The sequence below is a fragment of the Perca flavescens genome, chromosome 2 (assembly GCF_004354835.1).
Source record: "Perca flavescens isolate YP-PL-M2 chromosome 2, PFLA_1.0, whole genome shotgun sequence".
NCBI classification, from domain to species: Eukaryota; Metazoa; Chordata; class Actinopteri; order Perciformes; family Percidae; genus Perca; species Perca flavescens.
In genome coordinates, this window is record NC_041332.1 from 27,000,942 (window position 1) to 27,019,947 (window position 19,006).

Here is a 19,006-nt window from a genome sequence, read left to right on the forward strand (position 1 = left end):
ACGGTTTAGGCTGTAGCATCTGTTTTATCGGCGGAAGAATAATAATAAGAAACCTTAGAAAAGCAATAGGGTTCCACAGCCCTGCTGTGCGAACGGCGTAGATTTGCTACCGCCGATTCTTCCAGCCTCGGCCTTGGACCCGTAATAATAGGATTTAAATGGTAAATGGGTACAGTAAAGCCTGAGTGCACAGTGAGTGCTTATTGCTTTGCCTCAGAGCTAACAATAATGCCACTGGTGCGGTGCACAGAGATGTGGATGGCATTTAAGCACAATTGAGTCCTTTTATTGACCTTAAATTCTGTGACCTGCACCACTGAAAGGTCTGATGAATTACTGAGGTTTATCATGAAACTCAGATGTGGAATTTCAAGTGTGGGGTAGTCATCACACTGTGTGATGATGAAGATGATGATCAATCATCAAACTTCATGTGTAACAACCCTGATTTCTTACTTATGCTTCAACTTAAAGCACATAATGATTACTGCACAAATAGAGCTATGGCCCCGTGCTGATTACATACAGTTCACAAACAGCTTTATTTACACTCCAGTCTCTCTGCAGATACATTTTTCCAACACTTTGTAACTGTTATTTTTTTTTGAGTTTTTGCAACCAGGTTAGAAACTGATATATTACTGCTTCTCCCTAAAAATGCAGGACTGTCTCTTCAATTAAGGAGAACTACTTATTTTCCTCCCTTTCTTTCCAACATATGGAAGGAGGACATCTTTTCTAAATTGGGATATTGCCTGAAGCAGTATCCCTGCTGAGTTTTAAAATTTAAGTTTGGCTAATTTATTCCAAAGAGAGCACAAAAGGAGAATTTATAATGATCAATATAGTTCTCACTTCTGTTACGCTGAAGCGAGGCTAAGGTTCTAGTGTGTTTTAGAAAAGAGGCAAAGACACAACAGGTTTTTACCATACTGTACATTAGACCTATAAACATATAATGTAGTCAAACCCAAGCAAAACTCAACCAGAGTAACGGTTTCCTGAGGCAAGTCTTTTCAAATACACAAAGATGTATGGCTATCTCAGGATTTCCAGGGTTTTCCCCAGACTGCTGTGGATTTTACAAGACAGAGGTCTGAATATGGGGGATTAGTGTTTTTGCAAAATCTTTTATGTTAACAACACAAGGGACCCTATTTTAACAGTGGTGAAACAACCAGTGCAAGCAGCACTCACACAGCTTGGTTTTTTTCCTGAACTAGACATTGATTTTGCTCATCTGTGTGGTATTTTGATTCTGAGCGCAGAGCGAAGAAATAAGGCAATAAATCTAAAAATGTAAGTACTATGACTATTTTAACTACTATTTTCATTAAACACTAATTATTTTAATTACTATTTTACTTAAACACTCTCTAGCTAATAGATGGGTTTACATTGGCTGCTTTAGACTGTATGAAAAGCTTCTCCTGCAGTTCAATAAAGGCAGGGTTGGTAACTATTTCTAATATACACTTTTTTATATATAGTTTGAAATAGTCTTTACACCCAGACAGCAATAAATAACTTATGGGCTATGAAAAAGGAGTGTAAAAGATCCGTCTTCTGTAGCTGCTGTAATCCTGTAAAAATGTCTACCAATCACTGCCTCGCCGTCCACTTGGAAAGAACCAATGAAATGCCTCCTTGCCCGGCAGCGCGTACTCTACCCCGCCCTGGTACGAGCCTAATGCGCGTCGCATTGCTAACAGGAGTCATGTCTGTTTTAAACATTCGGTATTATAATATGAGGTGTTTGCTTTGCGGCGAATGAGACATGAAGTTAAATTGCATTACTTTCTCTCCGCCCTGCTCTAAAGCAGTGGTGCTCGTGCACATCTGTGTGGGGGTCGGAGCCCCAAGGAGATGATATTTTCAAATCTTGCTAGCTTCACTACCAACCCTGCAGCCGTCTGAAGGCATCAGGACAGATATTAAAATAAATCTGCAGCCTTTGATTTGAGAAGTATTGAAATTGAGGATTTAATAATATTTCCGCAGAATCTGGTATTATCAGATCATTTTTTAATTACTTTTGAATTCTTGCTACCTGACCATACTAAACCAGATAGCAGCTTCTACACTAGATGCCTATCTGACAGTGCTATAGCTAAATTTAAGGAAAGTTTTCCTACATCATTCCAGTCTATGTCGTGCCTTAACATAACAGAGGACCTCTATGTTAACCTCAGTCCCTCTCAAATTGATACATTTGTAGACGGTGCTACGACTTGCCTACGGACGACCTTAGACTCTGTCGCTCCTCTCAAAAAGAAGACGATAAAGCAAAGGAAATTAGCTCCTTGGTATAACTCCCAAACTCGCAAATTAAAACAAATCTCACGAAACATCGAAAGTAAGTGGCGCTCCACCAAAGTGGAGGAATCCCGTTTGGAATGGCAAGACAGTCTGAAAACCTATAGGAAGGCCCTAAGAAAGGCCAGATCAGACTATTACTCATCATTAATAGAAGAAAACAAGAACAACCCAAGGTTTCTTTTTCAGCACTGTAGCCAGGCTGACAGATAGCCACAGCTCTACTGAGCCATCTATTCCTCTAGCTCTGAGTAGTGATGACTTCATGAGCTTCTTTAATGATAAAATTATAACAATTAGAGATAAAATTCAACACCTTTTGCCCTTAACTTCTAACAGTTCATCTTTAAATGCAGGACCGCTAGAAAGAACGGCGACTCCCGACATATACTTGGACTGCTTTTATCCTATAGACCTTCAACAATTAATGTTAAAGATATCCTCAGCTAAGCCGTCTACCTGTCTCTTAGACCCCATCCCAACGAGGCTACTCAAAGAAGCGTTACCCGTGGTAAACACTTCATTATTAGATATGATCAACATGTCCTTACTAACAGGTTATGTACCGCAGTCATTTAAAATTGCTGTGATAAAACCTCTTCTGAAAAAAACCCACCCTAGATCCTGAGGTCTTAGCAAACTATAGACCTATATCAAACCTTCCCTTTCTATCCAAGATCCTTGAGAAGGTGGTTGCTAATCAGTTATGTGATTTTCTACATAGCAACAGTCTATTTGATGATTTTCAATCAGGATTTAGAAAGAATCATAGCACAGAGACGGCACTGGTGAAAATTACTAACGACCTTCTAACTGCTGCAGACAAAGGACTTGTCTCCATTCTTGTTCTACTAGATCTTAGTGCTGCATTTGACACTATTGACCATACTATCCTGTTACAGAGACTGGAACACTTAGTTGGCATTAAAGGAATCGCACTAAGCTGGTTTAAGTCCTATTTCTGAACGATCCCAGTTTGTTAATGTTAATGATAAACCCTCCAAGCACGCTAAAGTTAGCCATGGCGTTCCTCAAGGCTCAGTGCTTGGACCAATTCTATTTTCCTTATATATGCTTCCTCTAGGTAATATTATTAGGAAACACTCGATTAACTATCACTGTTACGCAGACGATACCCAATTATATCTGTCAATTAAGCCAGATGAAAGTGGTCAGTTAGCAAGACTTCAAACGTGTATTGAGGATATAAAATCCTGGATGACCCACAATTTCCTGATGTTAAACTCAGACAAAACTGAAGTTATTGTGATAGGACCAACGCACCGCCGAACTTCGTTTTCGAAAGATATAGTTACTCTGGATGGTATTACCCTGGCCTCCAGCACTACTGTCAGAAATCTAGGAGTTATTTTTGATCAGGATATATCCTTCAACGCCCACTTAAAACAAACCTCAAGAATAGCCTTTTTCCATCTTCGTAACATTGCCAAAATTAGGAATATCCTGTCTCAAAACGATGCTGAAAAACTAGTCCATGCATTCGTTACTTCTAGACTAGATTACTGCAATTCCTTATTATCAGGTTGCCCAAATAAGTCCATTAAGACTCTCCAACTGATCCAGAATGCTGCAGCACGTGTTCTGACGAGAACTAAGAGAAGAGATCATATTTCTCCTGTATTAGCTTCTCTGCATTGGCTTCCAGTGAAATATAGGATTGAATTTAAAATCCTCCTCCTGACTTACAAAGCTCTAAATGGTCAAGCACCATCATACTTAGAAGAGCTCATAGTACCTTATTGTCCCACTAGAGCACTGCGCTCCCAGAATGCGGGCTACTTATGGTTCCTAGAGTCTCTGGAAGTAGACTGGGGGCCAGGGCCTTCAGCTATCAGGCTCCAGTATTGTGGAACCAGCTCCCAGTCGGGGTTCGAGAGGCAGACACCATTACCACATTTAGGAGTAAACTGAAAACCCTCCTCTTTGATAAAGCTTATAGTTAGGGAACGAGGAGTTGAAGCGTCCACCTAACCCGGCCCACTGCTTCTCCTCGTAGTCATCAGTTTTTTTTTCTATACTGTATAATTAATAATCGAGCGAGAGTAGAGGGAGGCGGTCCAGTACAGCCCGACCCGGTTGGGGGAGTTCTAGCCCGACCAGGCACCTCTCTTTAACCTGCCTCTCTTAAGTTATGCTATTACAATTCTAGACTGCCGGGGAGGCTGTTCCTCCCTAAGACACACTGAGCTGCTCTCTCATCTCTACTTGTTACTTTTGTATGCATCCTGTCCCAGAAATGCTTGTTACTAATCTAGCTCTGGGGAGTTTACTCCCCGGAGTCCTTATGTTTCTTCTTCGCAGAGCTATGCTCTGCGATTCTCTGCATTTCCCGGCTGCATCCTGCTGCGTCCTGCTGCATCCGCAGCCTCCCCCCGTGCTCTGCAGCGCCACGTTACATCCCGCTACGCCCTGCTGTGATGTTCATACGCACAGAGTAGTCAGGATCCGGTATAGGAGACTGCAATACTCAGTATGACACGATGTGCCCTGCTATGACATGAACTTCCACGATAACCTTCAAAGTCAATGTGACTTCTAATGTGACTGTTATCACCACTGTTCATCACGCCCCCAACCGGCCCGTCAGACACCGCCTACCAAGAGTCTGGGTCTGCCGAGGTTTCTTCCTAAAAGGGAGTTTTTTCTTGCCACTGTCGCAATAGCCACTGCTAATGCTTGCTCTTGAGGGAATTACTGTAATTGTTGGGCTTTTGGAATTTATAGAGTGTGGTCTAGACCTACTCTATCTGTAAAGTGTCTCGAGATAACTTTTGTTATGATTTGATACTATAAATAAAATTGAATTGAATTGAAAAAATTGAGAAGTGCGGCACTAAAGCGCAGTGCCATTACGCATGGACACCCACTGTGTTAACTTTCATTAAATTACATTCAAATGACACCAAGCTGCTGCAAAATAACCCCACACACCTCTACACACATCACACAAATGCCCTATACAGCAATATTAACAAAGGTTTTAGGTTTTCCTTGGCCCATGCTATCCAATCCAATCCATTTTACATGCTACACCGTTCCAACAAGTTTTATGAAAATTGGGGCAAGAAGTTTTTCTTTAATCTTGCTGACAGACAAACAAACAGACAAACTGAGCCAAAACATGACCTCCTTGGCGGAGCAAACTATAAAATCCTGTCTCTCCTGTTTGTGTCTTGTGACTGGAAATATTTATTGTTGTAAAATAATTTAAAAAACTGAAAATATACTACAATTGTTTTTTTACATACATTGGTGAAAGCTACTGGGTGTTGATTGTGAAAGTGGAATAGTTTTCTTGGTAATTATGATACATATGGATTGTGAAACACTGAGTTGTGATAGTGTTGGGGAGTAATTTCACATGAAAATGTTGAAATAGGACAAACACTTCTTTAGAAATTCCTGGCAAAATGAAACAGTGTGTGTGTGTGTGTGTGTGTGTGTGTGTGTGTGTGTGTGTGTGTGTGTGTGTGTGTGTACAATAGACAGTATTAAACAATATCAAGTCAGTTAAATTATACCCTAATTAGAGAACTTATTATACTGCTTATCTGGCCAACATCCAATACAAAAAATATGTAAGACAATCTTCAAGATAGCGGTGTGGAAAAAAAAAAGCTTTTTTCCTCTTAACTGACGGGAGGGAAGGAGCAGGATGAATAAGAGATATGAGAAAAGAAAAAAGTGGGTCTTAGTGGGGGATTTGCTGGAAAAACAGAGTTAGTATCAGCACAAGGACAATGAACAACCCCAGAGTGGTATGTAATGGAATAAAAACTCTTGAGAAAAAAGAGATTGACCTATTTCTGAGAGTGTATTGACATTATTGCTACATATCTTAAGACAATTGGTGCTTCATTCTCGCTCAAATGATTATGTTCACTAAATCATATCAGCTGCCACAAGAACATATAAGGCCGCAGCCGGTCTTACAGGGAGGTATCTTGAGGTGAATTTTTGGCGTATTGCTATCTTGAGGCAGCGGGAAGTGATCGTGCCTTTGACCAACCCTGCAGCCGTCTGAAGGCATCAGGACAGATATTTAAATAAATCTGCAGCCTTTGATTTGAGAAGTGCGGCACTAAAGCGCAGTGCCATTACGCATGGACACCCACTGTGTTAACCTTCATTAAATAACATTCAAATTACACCAGGCTGCTGCAAAATAACCCCACACACCTCTACACACATCGCACAAATGCCCTATACAGCAATATTAACAAAAGTTTTAGGTTTTTCCTTGGCCCATGCTATCCAATCCAATCAATTTTACATGCTACACCGTTCCAACAAGTTTTATGAAAATTGGGGCAAGAAGTTTTTCTTTAATCCTGCTGACAGACAAACAAACAGACAAACTGAGCCAAAAACATGACCTCCTTGGCGGAGCAAACTATAAAATCCTGTCTCTCCTGTTTGTGTTTTGTGACCGGAAATATTTATTGTTGTAAAATAATTAAAAAACTAAAAAAAGCTACTAGGTGTTGATTGTGAAAGTGGAATAGTTTTCTTGGTAATTATGATACATGGATTGTGAAACACTGAGTTGTGATAGTGTTGGTGGAGTAATTTCACATGAAAATGTTGAAACAGCCGGTCTTACAGGGAGGTATGTTCAGGTGAATTTTTGGTGTATTGTACTTTGACCAACAAAAACCTGGTCTAAAGTCATTTAAAGTCAAGTAGCATTTCATTGTTATTTTAACAGCGCATTTGTAAAATGCGCATAGGCTTGTGCACAGTGCGTGCACACTATGTTTGTTACACACACACAGGGATGCACAGCAGCAGTCAAACATGCAAAAGATTACAAATAAAAATGTTACGGTGCAAATCCGGTAGCAATCATAATAGCAATGTGCCAAGGTACAAATGTGCCTGGCTTTTAAAGGGAATGGGAGATGACACTCTGATTGTTGTATTGCATGTTACACCCTAAACACACCTATGAATTAATGGAGAAACTAAGTACAACCCTTTTGAACCACGTGCCTGGCGCACAGACCCTTTTTTTCCGCCATTAAATGAGGAAAAGTGGATTTGGACACACCCAAAACTTACTTGTGCCATGAGCTTCACGCAGTGCGCTTAGATCGTTAAAATAGAGTCAGTATGTTACATAATGCAGTGTAAAATCCACGAGCTGACAAATTCCATTGTGGTACATTAAACCTTGGAATTACAAGTACATGCCAGTTGTTTTACAGCAGAGAAAAACCACCAGGTACCTAGACATCTAAATCTAGATTGTCCTGATTAACCCCACAGAGGTCTTAATATAATCCACTTTTTGTGACCGCAGACACCCACAACATAGCTTTGGCCAAGATCACAATAAAGGTGACAAAGGGTTATTAAATCCTGTGAAAGTGGTCAAATCCCTTTTGTTCATGTGGGTTAGCCTGAGGAGCCTTCAACTAGCAGGAGGCTCCATTCTCCAAAATCCTTGCTCTAACAACTAATCCTTACTGATAAATGGCTCTTTAACCCCCTTCACACAATTACCATTCCACTGATCTGTAGGGTGAGAATTACTCCTTCTGGTCCTTTGCATATTGTACAGGCAAGGTTTTCTGGGCCACTATATTCCTATACTTCTGACCTTAAAAGAAACTGTATAACAGGTGGACACTGAGTTGTAGTGTGTAGTCTTATCTTAATCCACTGACTCCATCTATTTCATACTTGATGACATCAATAATTGTATTTCAAAATCTGTGTTTTTATTGTTTTATCTTCCAACCTACTAGCTTGAACAAGACAAAAACACTTTTGTTATGGTTCTTTTAAAGGTGTTTGTAAAGAAGTAAATGTATTGTCCAATAATTCTTCTACTAGCTCCCACAGTTTACTGTATATTTACAAGCGTACTCACACTATTTACTGTATTTTCTCTCTAGCTCTCTTTTTTCATTCCTTACACCACTTTTTTCTGTCACTTGTAATGTGTACAAAGAGTGCAACACTATGAATGTTGCATCTCCTTCTCCGTCCTCCATCCTGACAGACAGCTTTTCACTTAGCCTTCCAGTGCACCAAAGTCCACCAAACCAAACATTTTTTTCACCTGTTCTGAAGTTATTAACACAGGAAGGAAAAGAGTTTAGATCATGGATCATCAGAATCTTTTTCCTTACTTGCATCTCAGTTAAAGTTAAAGTAAGTTAAAGTGTAAAATGCAAGATTTATAGAGCTTAAGTAACAGAAAGGTTTAAGTTGGAGCAGGTTTGCTAAGGTAAATTCTGCTCAAAACAACCTTATCTTACATGTGTTGTATTTGCTTTGTTGGACACAATCAAGTCTCTGTGCATGGCTTCCTGATGTGCCTCAGCAGAGAAAGATTGTGCAATGTATTTGGATGTTAAAATGCCACCATTATAGGGACTTTTACGGGACTGGTAGGTAAATTTCTTAATTTCAGAGAATTGGTAAGGATACTCCTCTACTGCGGATGTCGACAGCAATGATTTTTCGCCTGCCGGCTTCGGTCCTTTTGGTGGGCCCGGCCAATGACAGCTCACAGAGGTTGATGAAGTCCTCGGCCGAGATCCTCGGGGATACTTTCCGGTCGCACAGCGCCAGAGGCTCCCGAGACTACAAGAAAGGAAGTAACAGGAGATCAGACGAAGAGAGAAAAGGGAAGTGTGGACTTTCAGAGAATCTGTGAATGGAATTTGAATTATGGAATTTGAATTAGTAATCATTGTAAATGGACACAAAAGAGACAGAAAGAATAGTGGTAGGTTGGATATTATTGTTACCTTAAAAACAGGAAAATAGAATGATGTATTACCATAAAAACAGTACAACAGCTCAGAGAGCACCACAGACGACCAGCAGCAGTGACCAGAACACGGTCCTTTGCCAGTTTCAACGTGCGCTGCCAAATGGGTTCATTAAAGCACCGAGGCGTGGCTGCAGCAGGCCCTGATCTCTGCAAAGGTGAGCAAGTGTAATACTGCTATAATTCCCAGATTCCCTGAAATCATTTTAAGCATAAAATGTGAAAAGAAATGACGATGCTGATAGTTTTTTCCCTTAAAAACAAACAAACAAATTTATTGTGGTCATAAAGCATTCCGGCACTTAGTATATTCTGCACACTGCTCAGAGATTATAATATAAAAGTGTCAATAGAAGTTTACAAAGGACCATTTTTCTAAATCTGATATTCTCTCAGTAATAGGAAAGTTAGGTCTTCCTGTACAGACAGAGTTGCACTTGACAGATGAATCAGGGACAGAGGTGGGTGCAGATGTTTTTGAGGAACCTTTACAAGCAGGCGACCTTACCATCAATGTGTCGACAGAAAAGTCTACAGGTAAGACTTAGCTTTGTTAGGGAAAAATGAGGATCATGAACTGTAATGTACTGTGTACTGTAGAGACGTGAAGGTATAACCAATTTTTTGGTGTATTTCTTTTAACTGTCATGCAGTTGTGCTTCAACAAGATCTAGCAGAAATTTATTTTGAGTCGAATGCGTCGGACACCTTATCCCACGCCGATCGGGAATCAGCAGAAGTGGTATATAGCTAATTACATTTTCTAAATGTATGAAATTAGTTAATAAAACTGAAACATAAAGATATTGTGCAGACAAGCTGTGGTCTTGTTGCAGTAAAGGTTAACATGATAACTTATTTTCAGATTCTTTTTATTTTTAGATGGTGAGAGATATTCTTCAGTCCAAGCCAGGGGGAGAAAAAGTGTTGACGGAGACATTGACGGATGGTACATGGCGACATATGATAAACCTACTAGTGGCTGACATGATTGAAGTTCATGGGTAAGCATAAATCAACAATGTCTTTTTTTTTATAGAATAAGATGTGCACTTGTTACAGAACCCTGTTCCATTATTAAAAGCTATTTTTAACTATTGCTCATTAAAAAGGGGCTTATGGAAAAAAAGATTGTGTCAGAATAATTAAACAAAACTTGGTACCGGAGCAAAAAAGTCATCTCTGGAGAAAAGCTATTAAAGCAATTAAGTTATACAAATTAATTAGCCAATGGGAACACATCCCTGAAAAAAAACGGGCAAATGTATGATCAGTGCGAAAGAAGCAAAGGGAATTGTAAACAAAAAGACTAATAGTTATCATGATAACACAAATCATTTGTTTGCATTAATAAGGTTTACTTTAGAGATGACTTTGTCCTTTTTTTTGCCTTATTCTTAATAATAATAATAATTCTTATTTTAGTTTGACATTTAAGATTCTTTCATTATTTGACAAAAAAGCTAATTTCTATACTAATTTTAAAGCTTGAAAAATGTGTTGCTACTTTTAAAGGAGGATCCCACCAACCTATGTGCGAACAAAATACGCTCTTGGCATCATCAATCTATTCCTTACCTCAGTGATTCTTACTCAAAAAATGGATATGTAAGTTTGTAAATGAGCCATTCATTTACAAACTTACATATCCATTTTTTAATACAATTTATATAAGCTGTTCATTCACAGGAGGTTATTCTGAATTTGCATTGTATTGCTGTGACCCATTAGTTATGTTTAGTTTTGTTCTTTCATCTTGAATTTTACAGGAGCTCTTCTATGATGCTGACAGTGGATCTGGTTATTTGGCCTGGAGGATAAAGACAGTCCAGCGCAACACTGCAGTTGTCCCGGAGATGCTCAACCACCACTACCTATAAAGATGGTCCAAAGAGCAAGAGGGAATTTCTCCTAACTGACAAGCAACTGTTTGGCGAGGAAGGCCGCAAGGCAGTCTCCATGTTGAAGCATACAACTGATGAATCGGTTGTCAAAGAGAAAATGAGGGCAACATTTCAATACCGTCAGACACTAGTTCAAGACTCTTCAACAGTCCTGGATGTTTTCCCACGTTTTCTCGATACACCTGGCTTGGTAAGAAATGCATATGGTTTAATTTATTTATTTTTAGAGTGAACAGCTAGAATTCGAATGAGTATGTTGAAGACCTCTTGTCTAGGCATCAATCCTCAGATGAGTCTGGTAAGCATCGCTTATTATATTTTTAAAACACAATTTACTTGCCTGATTCCAAAATCTTGAATGTAGCATAATGTGAATATATTTATTTTCACATGTAAGTCTTTCTTACAATCTTCTACTTTCTTCTGCTTTCACCATAGGCTGGGACAGTGTCCTGTCAAGCATCCTACTGCTGGTTCACCTACTTCCCCCTACTGCAAAAGGGCCCAAGAAGATTCCTAAAATTAGCTCACATCAAGCAGTCAAACATGTTGTGAGATATATGAGGTTGTAGTAATTACATGGTAAGATCGCGCGTGCATGTGTGACGTCATCACACGCACGCGCATTCTTGCCATGCTATCCAAGGGGGTAAGCTTCGCTTCAGAACACGAACCTCCGATGGCGCCATTTTGTTCCTACGAAGCGATCACCTCTTGTTAGCATTACACTGACCGCCATTTTTTTTTTACGTCACTTGACTGCAAATAACTTTACATCTGAAGCGTTTAAAGACTCTATTTGTCCATTGTTTATTTCTAAAGAAACACGACAATGTATAAAAGGCTCCATTACCTTGTATCTCACGTTACGGCTCCGTAGCAGACGCTTTTATAAAAATAAGCTAACGTTTGTGTCATAACCAAGTGACTTACTGTCGCATAGTAGAGGAATTACCGTATAGTACAGGAGAAGCTCGCAGGCAGTTTCGACTTACATAAGCTGTTTAGGTTTAATTACTAGTGTTAACTAGCATGTTAGTTAGCAATAATTAGCCTGTGCTTATGTTATCTCCTTACATATACCTACACTCTCCGTCTCTATAAGATTGGAAATGATTGAGATTTCTCTCAGCACAGCTACCAGAAGACTTACAACTTTCAGACACGTTGCTCACGTTGTCTCTGTCAGTTGGAGGCTGCGCAGTAAAGTAAGAGATCACCGGAAAAGTGCTTCTAATAGCCTTCAATGATCTCCGTCCAGAGCAACGGGGTCTATTGGTCCATTATATATATGTCAATGATGCTATCTGATGATATGAGCGTGCGTGATGACGTTGCGGCCGAACGTCGGTACTCGCGATCGCCATCTAGCGCCCTAATATGGTAGTGCATCTAATAGTCGAAGCTGCGCGCGCATACCGCGAGCGTAATGACGTAGCGGTCGAACGTCAGCACCCCGCGAACGCCATCTAGCGGCCGAATATGGGAGCGCATCTCGCGAACGTGATGACGTAGGTAGCGCGGTCGTCCGCCTCACTGGTGCCCTTGAGCGGAGGCTGACTCTCACAGATGTAGCTATCCAGCTAACAACGGTGGACACTCGTTCATAGTGCGTAGGCGTGTAGCTCACTTTTTACCACGTTTCGTTTTTCCACAACAAAAGGCCATCTGGAGTTTGTCTTATGTTTTGGTGAAAACAATGAGTTTTTCAGCAGTGCACTGTTTAGCCTTTTGTTTCATGCTATTTAGCTCTTTTTTTAGATCCTTTTTAGCTAGTCTGGTAGCTAGCTTGCTACCACGTTTTTCCACATCAAAAAGCCCTCTGGAGTTTCACTTTTTAATTCTTCTTGGTGCAAGCAACGCTGTTTCGTTTTTTCAGCAATACCTACAAGTGGTAAGTAAATTTAAAAAGCAAATCTTGTGTTTAAGAATGTTCAAAGATATTTAATTCATTCAGTCATTCATGAATTAGCTAAAACTTTGACCGTGTGCGTAATGCTGGTGGGTTGTACCATATGACGCTAGTAAAAAAAAAAGTGTTAAAAACTTGTGTTAGATCAGTTGTTAGCTTGTAAATGTGAGGTCTATTGTTGTGAGTGTTAAATCGTCATAAAGGGGCTGGTTTGTGGTGCTGCTCACTTTTTTACCTGCATTTTGTAGCTAAGCGGCTAGCTAAAACTTTCCCTCGTTTTCTCAGTCTTCCTCAACAAAGACCTGTGAAGAAAGAGGATTCGTTTCCACAGAAATGGCTGCGTTTGGTGAGTAACTTTAAAAAAAAAGCTTATTGTAAGGTATTTAATTCATTCAGTCATTTGTGACTTAAAAATGTTTTTTTTTTGTTGTATAATGTAGTTTGCCTCATTAGGTGATTCTACAAAGAGCTGGGACAACGTGGCTGTGTTAGTTGATGAAAGTATTATACCACAAGGTAAAAACCTATAAATATATTATACACTACAGCATTAATTGATTTAGTACTGTGTTTTCATTCATTTTGTTTTTGTTTTTAAAAAGCGCTGTGTAGCCCAATCCTACAGACCCCAACACGACAGAACATAAAACAAAAGGCCACTCTAATAAGGAATAAGAACGCTGCAAACAGGTATTTACGGTTTATTTATCTCTTTCAGGATGTAATATTTATTACTATTTAATTTATCACTGTGTTTATAGTCATCTAATATATATATATTCTGTGTCTAGACAATCAGCCCCTGAACAAAGGATCCGTAAGGGCGACGGCTACTCGCTAGCCCATGTGGCTAAAATCAACCCTGTTAAAAGGACATGTGCTTCTATGCCCCTCTCTGTGAAAGCTGCTACCCCTAAAAACATTCGCCATCGTAAGCCTAAGAAGCAATTTATTGAGGTGAGTTGAAAAGGAAAACAGTGAAATAGCGTGTTGTATTTAAAAAAAAAAATCGAATCTAAAGCTAATTGCAGCCTGAGAAGCCATACCCGAAAGGCCTCCCGCCCAAAAGCAGCCACCATTCCTTTGTTCCGGTCTCATCTTACCCGGCCACTGTATCTTATGATCCTAACACAGCTTCAGAGGTGAGAAACCCTTTTGTATCTAACATAATATATTTACATAGTGTTATAAAAGCTTTTTAAATAAAATGTATATATTGTTAAAAAGGCTTTTCCTTTGTTTTAGCAACTAAAGGCTACGGAAGACTTAGTTTCATTGTATTTGACGCCTGAGGACGATTTCACACAGTCACCCCCGTGGAGCAGAAACGGATGTCTACACAAGCCTAAGAAGGGATCTAAGAAGAGATCTATTGAGGTGAGTTGAAAAGAAAAACATGAAAATAGCGTGTTGTATTTAAAAAAAAAAATTCTAATTTAATGCTTATTTCAGCCTGTGAAGACATACACGGACGGTTTCCCGCCCAAAAGACGCCACACTTCCTTTGTTCCAGACTCTCCTTACCCGGACACTGTATCTGCTGATCCTAACACCGCTGCAGAGGTGAGAAACGCCTTTGTATCTAGCAGAATATATTTACATTGTGTTATAAAAGCTTTTTTAATAAAATGTATATGTTGTTAAAAAAGGCTTTTCCTTTGTTTTAGTAACTAACGGCGAGCGAAGACTTAGAGTCCTTGCATTGGTCGTTGTCTAAGTGTGATTTCACACATAGTACACCAAAGCCCTACCAGCCGCCAAGTGTCTCCATTGAGAGGGAACAAAAGGATACCCCTTTACAAAAGACATCTGATGAGGTGTGTGTGTGTGGGTGTGGGTGTCTTTATTTAACCAAAAAATATGTTGTTATACCTCTAGACAATCCATGCCATAGAAGCAGGAGAAGGGTCTGAAGACACCGGACTAACAGCGACAGCCCCTACATCACGCCAAACAAATCGGGAAGCTACAGGAGAAGGGTCTGAAGACACCGGACAATAAAGAAAACGCACCTGAATAGAAATATAATAATAAAAAATAAAAAATGTATGTAAAACACATTCATTTAATGTCACAGGTTTACATACAACACTGACTTTTCACATAGTTGAATAAAGAAAACACACCTCAAATAAAAAACGTACCTCAATAGAAAAAATAATAAAAATAGGTTTAAAAAAAAAAAGTAAAATATAAAGTAGTGTAATAATAGAAAATAATAAAAATAGGTTTTAAAAAAGTAAAATATAAAGTAGTGTAATAATAGAAAATAATAAAAATAGGTTTAAAAAAAAAAAGTAAAATATAAAAAATGAGTGTAATAGAAAATAATAATAAAAATATGTTTAAAGTAAAATATAAAGTAGTGTAATAATAGAAAATAATAAAAATAGGTTTAAAAAAAAAAAGTAAAATATAAAAAATGAGTGTAATAGAAAATAATAATAAAAATATGTTTAAAGTAAAATATAAAGTAGTGTAATAATAGAAAATAATATAAAAGATTAAAAACTAGCCCGAGTCTTAGCAACGGATGGTGTAATACTAAAGGTTCTAGGAGTACTAGTTGCTCGTAAATCAGATGGCGTACCATGTGTAAATACAGGGGCCATTCTTATTGCTCTAGGAGTGCGAGGGGATCGTAAAGCAGCCATAGGCGTTTGTGTATTAGTTTCAGATGATGCAACCGTTTTAAAAGCCTCAATAGAACGGCGTACAATTGTGTTTGGGATTACGGATAGTGGCACATTTAAGCTAGCTAACGTTTTTAAAAATATGTTCCACCCTTTTGGTCTAGAGTGGTCTGGAACATTATTATGGCTTGTGACAATTTTCAGCAGATCATACAGATGACTGCCTGGCACATTCTTATTTTCAACAACTATTTCCCCTTGATTTGTCCAAGATAACTGGTCATTGTGGCGGGATAATGAAGCCAATATGTATTCCGCATTTCTTTTGTTTCTTATAGGCATATGTTCTTCATCTTTTGAATCATCCTTTGAATCAACTTCAGGCATTGATAATGTAATCACACTTTTCTTGCGTTCACCCTGTTTTATCATGACTAGGTACCTCTGTAGAATACTTGAATATCGTTTAGCTTTTTCATATACATCAATGTCAGGCTGTTTCAATATATCACTCATGGCTCGGTCCAATTCACTTTGTACAGACTGTCGCAGAGATACATTTGAGGAGTCAGATGTTTGAGGATGCTGTAATGCCGCCAATTGATTTTGTGGAACCAAAAACATTTTCTGCGTGTGTTCCATCTCAATTCCTGTTAAGACTTGCTATGAATGGGATAGCGCCCACCAGTAGAGGCAGTAGAAACCCACCTGTTTGATTGATTCTTTTTTTTTTTTTTTTTTTTTAAATGTTTAACTTTTTTATCAGCTATTAGTCTAATAACTTTCTTCTTCTTTAACAGCTTGTACTGAATATTAGACAGTGGTATGTGGCCTCTTAAGACGTTCAAAGCTATTTCACAAAGCGCATTGATAAAGTCTGGACTAGCGTTGCTCACAATGACACCTCTCGCTCTGGGTGATGCCTTATGTAGCATGTCTAACAATGTAAAATTCCTCTCCATTCGGCTTGACATTATTACACCTTTTTTCTACGAACGTATAAAACCTGCTGTGGGGATATCAGAGCTGTTCTGAGTCTTAAAAAATCGGGGGTTGTGGATTTATAATCTATCAATAGATAGCCAAAGGTGTTACTAGTGGCGTCGTTAAAAGCCTCTAAAAAATATTTAGTATTTCCGGGGAACATTTGGCGTGCCAGTAAGCTTATCTGATGTTGATCTCTAGCATTTTTGAAAATAATCATATAGTTTGTGTTCAAACTGATTGTACGACTAGCTTTACCTTGATTAAACAGATTCTGCACTAAATATATACAGCTAAGACGTCTATGATGGACATACTGGGTGAAAACTTTTTGAAATTCCAAATTATCACAGGCTTGATTCATTAAATTGTCTATAATGAGCAAATTATTCTTAGTAGTAGGCAAGAGTGTTTCGTCGCAGAACGATTCAGGGAGACCTTGTACAAAATTTATATTCACTGTTTTAAGCAATTGATCATATATTGGTTGCCAGCATGAATAGATGTATACAATGTTATCGATTTTTTTGTGAAATAACAGAGGACATGTTTTCAATAATGTCTTTGATAAAATATGTTTTTCCACAATTAGAGGGGCCGCTGATAACAAGGCTGAAAGGGTGTTGAAGCCTACCGTCAAATCCTGAAACATCCCTAGTAGCCATAAGGGACGGTTGTATAGTCTTGGAGCACCCGTCATTTGTTGTAAACGACCTGTACTTGTCAAGGTGTCGTTTCTGAGATGGAACTGTTTTTTGTCGCGCTTTATTGTGAATGCTGTTGTGGTCAGACGGTTAGGAGGCTGCTGCTTGGTCACAAAGGATTGAACAAGACCAATTAACGATTCATGTGTAACCACTTTGACATTTGCGGCGTTAAGGGTTACACCCTTGCATTTAACTTGTGTATGTCCTTGAGCGGTCCTATAAGCATAGCATTTAGCAGGGCTTGACATTAACTTTTTGAGGCACTTGTCCTTCGGACAAGTACATTTACGTTTCGCTTGTCCATGAACAAAAGTCACTTGTCCGGGTAAAGATTAATCATTTTATAATTTTTTTTATGTTTTGCTAATGCAGAATTTTAAGAAACCATTGAAAGCATCCAAACACTATCAACATTAATACAATTCAGTTTAAACAGTAGAAACAAATGTGTCCCAAGAATAGATTTCCCCTTGAACAAGAAAAAAGGATCTCCAGACTCATAATACAAAGTTATACTTTGCACGCTGGTGTGCAGAAGTTAATATATTGAGATTCTAAGTGAATATTTTAAAGTTTCTCATTACTTTCAGATTCCTAGTCAATATTCTAAGTTACTATGTCAATTGAGATATTTTGAGATATTGAGTCAATATATTGAGATTGTAAGTCAATATTTTGAATGTTCTCATTGCTTTGAGATTCTTAGTCAATATTCTGAGTTACTAAGTCAATATATTGAGATACTGAACCAATATGTTGAGTTACTAAGTCAATATATTACGATACTAAGCCAATATATTGAGATTAAGTCAATATTTTATAGTTTCTCATTACTTTGATATTCTTTGTTTATATTCTGAGATACTGAGTCAATATATTGAGATACTAATTCAATATTTTGACCAGAGGTAGTGGTGACTTGAACTTATACTATATCTAAAATAATTTTGTAGACATAACAATGGATTTTGCCACTAAATGTTGGTGTCAACGTTTTTTTTTTTTTTTTTCTTTCTACAATTTCACTTACCATGGGATCCTTTAAAAAGGTGTAGCTACTTTACAGTTGATTATTACCTGATATTTAATCCGCTACAAACGAGTGGCGGAGCAGCTAGTAACGTTACGAGGCAGAGAGCCAGCCGTCAAGAGTCAAATTGACTTCATGCTTCATCCGCACAAAGCACACTTCTATCGCCACGAGTGACAGCTTTATTCGGCTCGTTTTCTGTGAACGATGTGGGGACGGGGTAACGTTAAAGCGTAGTTAGCATGCTAACGTTAGCTAACTAACACCGGCTGCCTGGCTTGCTGGTTCCGCGGTGCTTTCATGCTGTATCGCTTACAGAGAAGGAGCTGAACAGTGGGCTCGGTCTCCCGCTGCTGCTGGGTCTAACGTTAGTTAATGTATTTGTTTCAAATCGGTAAAGTAAAATCTGTAACATAAACGGAATGAGTGGCACATAATAACGTATATAATGCTTCATCCACACAAAGCACATTGCTATCGCCACGAGTGACTTCTGTTTTCAGCTTGTTTTCTGTGAACGATGTGGCGAGGAGGTAACGTTAAGGTGGAGTTAGCAAGCTAACACCGGCTAGCTCGCCGTGCTTTCATGCTGCTTCGCTTTCGGAGAATGCGCTGAACAGCGGGCTGGGTCTAACGTTAGCAGCCCGCCGACCCGCTGCCCGGGATTGTGGGGTAAAATATGTATTTGTTTCAATTCTGTAACATTGACGAAATG

General features: G+C 38.8%; 1 long non-coding RNA gene across 1 annotated transcript; it reads right to left on the reverse strand.

Moving 5' to 3' along the window:
- Positions 1-7,337: 7,337 nt before the first annotated feature.
- Positions 7,338-12,212, reverse strand: LOC114567185 (uncharacterized). Its single transcript, XR_003694132.1, has 3 exons — positions 12,179-12,212; positions 9,131-9,271; positions 7,338-8,931 (listed from the first exon to the last, which is right to left on the reverse strand). It is a non-coding gene; the product is annotated as an uncharacterized LOC114567185 (long non-coding RNA).
- Positions 12,213-19,006: the final 6,794 nt, after the last annotated feature.